The sequence below is a fragment of the Megalopta genalis genome, unplaced genomic scaffold (genome assembly GCF_051020955.1).
Source record: "Megalopta genalis isolate 19385.01 unplaced genomic scaffold, iyMegGena1_principal scaffold0051, whole genome shotgun sequence".
Classification (NCBI taxonomy): Eukaryota; Metazoa; Arthropoda; class Insecta; order Hymenoptera; family Halictidae; genus Megalopta; species Megalopta genalis.
In genome coordinates this window covers 7,501-16,710 of record NW_027476120.1, presented here as the reverse complement: position 1 = coordinate 16,710, position 9,210 = coordinate 7,501, and the positions used below count along the sequence as shown (strand labels likewise).

Sequence of the window (9,210 nt, the reverse complement as noted above, 5' to 3'; positions counted from 1 at the left end):
GCGCGTCTCGGCGCAATCGAGCGATTCGCTCGATCCATTATTTTCGATTTACGGCTAAAATAAATTTTTCTAATTTTTTTCAATAACATATTCCTGCTTAAATAACTTTTTTACATAGGGATTAAGCATTTAGAACGATACATTGTTTAAAGTAAGGGCACTTTACTCTTGACATTTTACGGTTTTTTCAATTTTCTGAAAAATCCTATCATTAGATTTTTTTAAAAATACGATATTCTTGCTTAACTAACGTTTCTACATAGGGATTAAGCATTTGGAACGAAATCTAATGTCAGAAAATGGCACTTTACTCTTGACATTTTTCGGTTTTTTCAATTTTCTGGAAAATCCTATCATTAGATTTTTTTAAAAATACGATATTCTTGCTTAACTAACGTTTTTACATAGGGATTAAGCATTTAGAACGAAATCTAATGTAGGAAAATGGTACTTTACTCTTGATCGGTACGTTGGGACTTTGAAAATATTCGGGCGTTCCAATCGCTCGTCTGTTGCATCATAGCGCGTCTCGGCGCAATCGACCGATTCGCTCGATCCATTATTTTCGATTTACGGCTAAAATAAATTTTTCTAATTTTTTTCAATAACATATTCCTGCTTAAATAACTTTTTTACATAGGGATTAAGCATTTAGAACGATACATTGTTTAAAGTAAGGGCACTTTACTCTTGACATTTTACGGTTTTTTCAATTTTCTGAAAAATCCTATCATTAGATTTTTTTAAAAATACGATATTCTTGCTTAACTAACGTTTCTACATAGGGATTAAACATTTAGAACGAAATCTAATGTCAGAAAATGGCACTTTACTCTTGACATTTTTCGGTTTTTTCAATTTTCTGAAAAATCCTATCATTAGATTTTTTTAAAAATACGATATTCTTGCTTATCTAACGTTTCTACATAGGGATTAAGCATTTAGAACGAAATCTAATGTCAGAAAATGGCACTTTACTCTTGACATTTTTCGGTTTTTTCAATTTTCTGGAAAATCCTATCATTAGATTTTTTTAAAAATACGATATTCTTGCTTAACTAACGTTTCTACATAGGGATTAAGCATTTAGAACGAAATCTAATGTAGGAAAATGGTACTTTACTCTTGATCGGTACGTTGGGACTTTGAAAATATTCGGGCGTTCCAATCGCTCGTCTGTTGCATCATAGCGCGTCTCGGCGCAATCGAGCGATTCGCTCGACCCATTATTTTCGATTTACGGCTAAAATAAATTTTTCTCATTTTATTCAATAACATATTCTTGCTTAGATAACTTTTTTACATAGGGATTAAGCATTTAGAACGATAGATTGTTTAAAATAAGGGCACTTTACTCTTGACATTTTACGGTTTTTTCAATTTTCTGAAAAATCCTATCATTAGATTTTTTTAAAAATACGATATTCTTGCTTATCTAACGTTTCTACATAGGGATTAAGCATTTAGAACGAAATCTAATGTCAGAAAATGGCACTTTACTCTTGACATTTTTCGGTTTTTTCAATTTTCTGGAAAATCCTATCATTAGATTTTTTTAAAAATACGATATTCTTGCTTAACTAACGTTTTTACATAGGGATTAAGCATTTAGAACGAAATCTAATGTAGGAAAATGGTACTTTACTCTTGATCGGTACGTTGGGACTTTGAAAATATTCGGGCGTTCCAATCGCTCGTCTGTTGCATCATAGCGCGTCTCGGCGCAATCGACCGATTCGCTCGATCCATTATTTTCGATTTACGGCTAAAATAAATTTTTCTAATTTTTTTCAATAACATATTCCTGCTTAAATAACTTTTTTACATAGGGATTAAGCATTTAGAACGATACATTGTTTAAAGTAAGGGCACTTTACTCTTGACATTTTACGGTTTTTTCAATTTTCTGAAAAATCCTATCATTAGATTTTTTTAAAAATACGATATTCTTGCTTAACTAACGTTTCTACATAGGGATTAAGCATTTAGAACGAAATCTAATGTCAGAAAATGGCACTTTACTCTTGACATTTTTCGGTTTTTTCAATTTTCTGGAAAATCCTATCATTAGATTTTTTTAAAAATACGATATTCTTGCTTAACTAACGTTTTTACATAGGGATTAAGCATTTAGAACGAAATCTAATGTAGGAAAATGGTACTTTACTCTTGATCGGTACGTTGGGACTTTGAAAATATTCGGGCGTTCCAATCGCTCGTCTGTTGCATCATAGCGCGTCTCGGCGCAATCGACCGATTCGCTCGATCCATTATTTTCGATTTACGGCTAAAATAAATTTTTCTAATTTTTTTCAATAACATATTCCTGCTTAAATAACTTTTTTACATAGGGATTAAGCATTTAGAACGATACATTGTTTAAAGTAAGGGCACTTTACTCTTGACATTTTACGGTTTTTTCAATTTTCTGAAGAATCCTATCATTAGATTTTTTTAAAAATACGATATTCTTGCTTAACTAACGTTTCTACATAGGGATTAAGCATTTAGAACGAAATCTAATGTCAGAAAATGGCACTTTACTCTTGACATTTTTCGGTTTTTTCAATTTTCTGGGAAATCCTATCATTAGATTTTTTTAAAAATACGATATTCTTGCTTAACTAACGTTTTTACATAGGGATTAAGCATTTAGAACGAAATCTAATGTAGGAAAATGGTACTTTACTCTTGATCGGTACGTTGGGACTTTGAAAATATTCGGGCGTACGCGACGCGCTCGGCGCTTCGAACAGCTCCGGTGTCCCCATTATTTTCGATTTACGGCTAAAATAAATTTTTCTAATTTTTTTCAATAACATATTCCTGCTTAAATAACTTTTTTACATAGGGATTAAGCATTTAGAACGATACATTGTTTAAAGTAAGGGCACTTTACTCTTGACATTTTACGGTTTTTTCAATTTTCTGAAGAATCCTATCATTAGATTTTTTTAAAAATACGATATTCTTGCTTAACTAACGTTTCTACATAGGGATTAAGCATTTAGAACGAAATCTAATGTCAGAAAATGGCACTTTACTCTTGACATTTTTCGGTTTTTTCAATTTTCTGGAAAATCCTATCATTAGATTTTTTTAAAAATACGATATTCTTGCTTAACTAACGTTTCTACATAGGGATTAAGCATTTAGAACGAAATCTAATGTAGGAAAATGGTACTTTACTCTTGATCGGTACGTTGGGACTTTGAAAATATTCGGGCGTTCCAATCGCTCGTCTGTTGCATCATAGCGCGTCTCGGCGCAATCGAGCGATTCGCTCGATCCATTATTTTCGATTTACGGCTAAAATAAATTTTTCTAATTTTTTTCAATAACATATTCCTGCTTAAATAACTTTTTTACATAGGGATTAAGCATTTAGAACGATACATTGTTTAAAGTAAGGGCACTTTACTCTTGACATTTTACGGTTTTTTCAATTTTCTGAAAAATCCTATCATTAGATTTTTTTAAAAATACGATATTCTTGCTTAACTAACGTTTCTACATAGGGATTAAGCATTTGGAACGAAATCTAATGTCAGAAAATGGCACTTTACTCTTGACATTTTTCGGTTTTTTCAATTTTCTGGAAAATCCTATCATTAGATTTTTTTAAAAATACGATATTCTTGCTTAACTAACGTTTTTACATAGGGATTAAGCATTTAGAACGAAATCTAATGTAGGAAAATGGTACTTTACTCTTGATCGGTACGTTGGGACTTTGAAAATATTCGGGCGTTCCAATCGCTCGTCTGTTGCATCATAGCGCGTCTCGGCGCAATCGACCGATTCGCTCGATCCATTATTTTCGATTTACGGCTAAAATAAATTTTTCTAATTTTTTTCAATAACATATTCCTGCTTAAATAACTTTTTTACATAGGGATTAAGCATTTAGAACGATACATTGTTTAAAGTAAGGGCACTTTACTCTTGACATTTTACGGTTTTTTCAATTTTCTGAAAAATCCTATCATTAGATTTTTTTAAAAATACGATATTCTTGCTTAACTAACGTTTCTACATAGGGATTAAGCATTTAGAACGAAATCTAATGTCAGAAAATGGCACTTTACTCTTGACATTTTTCGGTTTTTTCAATTTTCTGGAAAATCCTATCATTAGATTTTTTTAAAAATACGATATTCTTGCTTAACTAACGTTTTTACATAGGGATTAAGCATTTAGAACGAAATCTAATGTAGGAAAATGGTACTTTACTCTTGATCGGTACGTTGGGACTTTGAAAATATTCGGGCGTTCCAATCGCTCGTCTGTTGCATCATAGCGCGTCTCGGCGCAATCGACCGATTCGCTCGATCCATTATTTTCGATTTACGGCTAAAATAAATTTTTCTAATTTTTTTCAATAACATATTCCTGCTTAAATAACTTTTTTACATAGGGATTAAGCATTTAGAACGATACATTGTTTAAAGTAAGGGCACTTTACTCTTGACATTTTACGGTTTTTTCAATTTTCTGAAAAATCCTATCATTAGATTTTTTTAAAAATACGATATTCTTGCTTAACTAACGTTTCTACATAGGGATTAAGCATTTAGAACGAAATCTAATGTCAGAAAATGGCACTTTACTCTTGACATTTTTCGGTTTTTTCAATTTTCTGGAAAATCCTATCATTAGATTTTTTTAAAAATACGATATTCTTGCTTAACTAACGTTTTTACATAGGGATTAAGCATTTAGAACGAAATCTAATGTAGGAAAATGGTACTTTACTCTTGATCGGTACGTTGGGACTTTGAAAATATTCGGGCGTTCCAATCGCTCGTCTGTTGCATCATAGCGCGTCTCGGCGCAATCGACCGATTCGCTCGATCCATTATTTTCGATTTACGGCTAAAATAAATTTTTCTAATTTTTTTCAATAACATATTCCTGCTTAAATAACTTTTTTACATAGGGATTAAGCATTTAGAACGATACATTGTTTAAAGTAAGGGCACTTTACTCTTGACATTTTACGGTTTTTTCAATTTTCTGAAGAATCCTATCATTAGATTTTTTTAAAAATACGATATTCTTGCTTAACTAACGTTTCTACATAGGGATTAAGCATTTAGAACGAAATCTAATGTCAGAAAATGGCACTTTACTCTTGACATTTTTCGGTTTTTTCAATTTTCTGGAAAATCCTATCATTAGATTTTTTTAAAAATACGATATTCTTGCTTAACTAACGTTTTTACATAGGGATTAAGCATTTAGAACGAAATCTAATGTAGGAAAATGGTACTTTACTCTTGATCGGTACGTTGGGACTTTGAAAATATTCGGGCGTACGCGACGCGCTCGGCGCTTCGAACAGCTCCGGTGTCCCCATTATTTTCGATTTACGGCTAAAATAAATTTTTCTAATTTTTTTCAATAACATATTCCTGCTTAAATAACTTTTTTACATAGGGATTAAGCATTTAGAACGATACATTGTTTAAAGTAAGGGCACTTTACTCTTGACATTTTACGGTTTTTTCAATTTTCTGAAGAATCCTATCATTAGATTTTTTTAAAAATACGATATTCTTGCTTAACTAACGTTTCTACATAGGGATTAAGCATTTAGAACGAAATCTAATGTCAGAAAATGGCACTTTACTCTTGACATTTTTCGGTTTTTTCAATTTTCTGGAAAATCCTATCATTAGATTTTTTTAAAAATACGATATTCTTGCTTAACTAACGTTTTTACATAGGGATTAAGCATTTAGAACGAAATCTAATGTAGGAAAATGGTACTTTACTCTTGATCGGTACGTTGGGACTTTGAAAATATTCGGGCGTTCCAATCGCTCGTCTGTTGCATCATAGCGCGTCTCGGCGCAATCGACCGATTCGCTCGATCCATTATTTTCGATTTACGGCTAAAATAAATTTTTCTAATTTTTTTCAATAACATATTCCTGCTTAAATAACTTTTTTACATAGGGATTAAGCATTTAGAACGATACATTGTTTAAAGTAAGGGCACTTTACTCTTGACATTTTACGGTTTTTTCAATTTTCTGAAGAATCCTATCATTAGATTTTTTTAAAAATACGATATTCTTGCTTAACTAACGTTTCTACATAGGGATTAAGCATTTAGAACGAAATCTAATGTCAGAAAATGGCACTTTACTCTTGACATTTTTCGGTTTTTTCAATTTTCTGGAAAATCCTATCATTAGATTTTTTTAAAAATACGATATTCTTGCTTAACTAACGTTTTTACATAGGGATTAAGCATTTAGAACGAAATCTAATGTAGGAAAATGGTACTTTACTCTTGATCGGTACGTTGGGACTTTGAAAATATTCGGGCGTACGCGACGCGCTCGGCGCTTCGAACAGCTCCGGTGTCCCCATTATTTTCGATTTACGGCTAAAATAAATTTTTCTAATTTTTTTCAATAACATATTCCTGCTTAAATAACTTTTTTACATAGGGATTAAGCATTTAGAACGATACATTGTTTAAAGTAAGGGCACTTTACTCTTGACATTTTACGGTTTTTTCAATTTTCTGAAGAATCCTATCATTAGATTTTTTTAAAAATACGATATTCTTGCTTAACTAACGTTTCTACATAGGGATTAAGCATTTAGAACGAAATCTAATGTCAGAAAATGGCACTTTACTCTTGACATTTTTCGGTTTTTTCATTTTTCTGGAAAATCCTATCATTAGATTTTTTTAAAAATACGATATTCTTGCTTAACTAACGTTTTTACATAGGGATTAAGCATTTAGAACGAAATCTAATGTAGGAAAATGGTACTTTACTCTTGATCGGTACGTTGGGACTTTGAAAATATTCGGGCGTTCCAATCGCTCGTCTGTTGCATCATAGCGCGTCTCGGCGCAATCGACCGATTCGCTCGATCCATTATTTTCGATTTACGGCTAAAATAAATTTTTCTAATTTTTTTCAATAACATATTCCTGCTTAAATAACTTTTTTACATAGGGATTAAGCATTTAGAACGATACATTGTTTAAAGTAAGGGCACTTTACTCTTGACATTTTACGGTTTTTTCAATTTTCTGAAGAATCCTATCATTAGATTTTTTTAAAAATACGATATTCTTGCTTAACTAACGTTTCTACATAGGGATTAAGCATTTAGAACGAAATCTAATGTCAGAAAATGGCACTTTACTCTTGACATTTTTCGGTTTTTTCAATTTTCTGGAAAATCCTATCATTAGATTTTTTTAAAAATACGATATTCTTGCTTAACTAACGTTTTTACATAGGGATTAAGCATTTAGAACGAAATCTAATGTAGGAAAATGGTACTTTACTCTTGATCGGTACGTTGGGACTTTGAAAATATTCGGGCGTACGCGGCGCGTCTCGGCGCTTCGAACAGCTCCGGTGTCCCCATTATTTTCGATTTACGGCTAAAATAAATTTTTCTAATTTTTTTCAATTACATATTCTTGCTTAGATAACTTTTTTACATAGGGATTAAGCATTTAGAACGACATATTGTTTAAAATAATGGTACTTTACTCTTGTGATTTTTCGGTTTTTTTTGATTATTTTGAAAAATAAATTTTTGTAATTTTTTTAAATACGATATTCGTGATCAGTGAACGATTTCACATATGGATTAAGCATTTAGAATCGTGCGGAAGCGTTATTAAAAAAGTTTACTCGATGCGATGGGACTTTGAAAAGTTTGTGAAAATTTTCATATTGGGAAAAAATGTGTAATTTTTTGTCTAGTTTACGGTAATGTAATTTATTTTAATGTTTACTATAAATTTTTTTTTCGTTCGTTCACGCGCTATGTTACAACAGCACGGCCGGGCGGTCTGTTGCCGCGGCGGTTTACACTCATAAGCGCGCGTGCTATTCGGCCGGCGGCGCCGGCGTCCTTGCCGGCCGTTCGGTATCTATAAGAGATACACGGTCCGTGCGAGGCGGACGGAGCAGAGCGGGTTTTGGGCCAATTCTACGATCTCGGTCGAGAAGCTGTCTCAGAGCTCCTTCGGGGCTTCGGTCCTGACTGTTTCGTGCCGTTTACGTTACGGACTTTTCTCCACACAGCGTGGCCACGGGTCGGTGTCTTTGACCGAATGGCCCATATGTGGCAAGCCCTACGGGGTTGGTTACCCGTATGCACTTTGTATGTATACTCGTACTCACTGAGCAATCGACTCTTCTGTCCGAGCGATGGAAAAATTTTTTAAAATGCATCTGTAAGATTTGGAAGCAAATCGTACCAATTGAAAACTGTGGCTAAAATGAATAGCCCAGTGGAGAGAGAAAACTATCAAAAAACTGATTTTTTAAATCAAGAGGAGTCAGAAATCGAAATGCCTAGCGCGAGCGGAAGAACACGCTTTCTCGCCAGTCCAGCATGTGTCCTGTCCGTTCTTCCTCGGCTTGCCGATTTTGCCCAGATCAGAGGTTTCGTGCTTCCGGCGGTCAGAAGATCAGCGTGAGCGTACGCGCTTCCACGACTATGGCATCACCCATGTACTTTTTCCTTTGAATATATTTGAGTACATAAAAAATATTAAAACATATAGAGAGAACTGTGTCTTGGATCTTAAAAATTTGTCAATAGCGATGATATATTATTACTTAACTTGAAGTATTTGTACGTTTTAGCTGGGACGTACATTTATCTTACAAGATGTTAATAGCGAGACTCTTGAAGATAAAATTATCTTGTGATTTTATGAAGGCAAAGATAGAAACGTACGAAGCTGGCGTACGTAGAAAAATGTGATTTTATGATAGAACAAAAATATAATACGTACGTTTTTGGGCGTACGGTAAAATATCTGTATGGTAGAAAAATGAAAGAAATTGAGCGTTAAAGAAGATATGTTACAAGCGCGGAATGTGGCAAAACTTGTACATATTTGAAAGAGAAAAGTGGTGTGTCGACCTGACATATATATATGAAACAGGCGACGATGGAAAAGGATTTAAATTTTGTCCATTTTATATATACATATTGTATAGTTCCCTGGTTGATCCTGCCAGTAGTCATATGCTTGTCTCAAAGATTAAGCCATGCATGTCTCAGTACATGCCGTATTAAGGTGAAACCGCGAATGGCTCATTAAATCAGTTATGGTTTCTTAGATCGTACTAAAATTTACTTGGATAACTGTGGTAATTCTAGAGCTAATACATGCAAAACAGAGTTCCGACCAGAGATGGTAGGAACGCT

The 9,210-nt window shown here is 33.3% G+C and overlaps 1 non-coding gene across 1 annotated transcript in view; it reads left to right on the top strand.

Moving 5' to 3' along the window:
• The first annotated feature begins 9,000 nt into the window (after positions 1-9,000).
• LOC143261412 (small subunit ribosomal RNA) overlaps positions 9,001-9,210 on the top strand; it is a 1,921-nt gene continuing 1,711 nt past the window's right edge. The window contains exon 1 of the ribosomal RNA XR_013035540.1: positions 9,001-9,210. This exon is cut by the window's right edge and continues 1,711 nt beyond it. This is a non-coding gene — a ribosomal RNA (small subunit ribosomal RNA).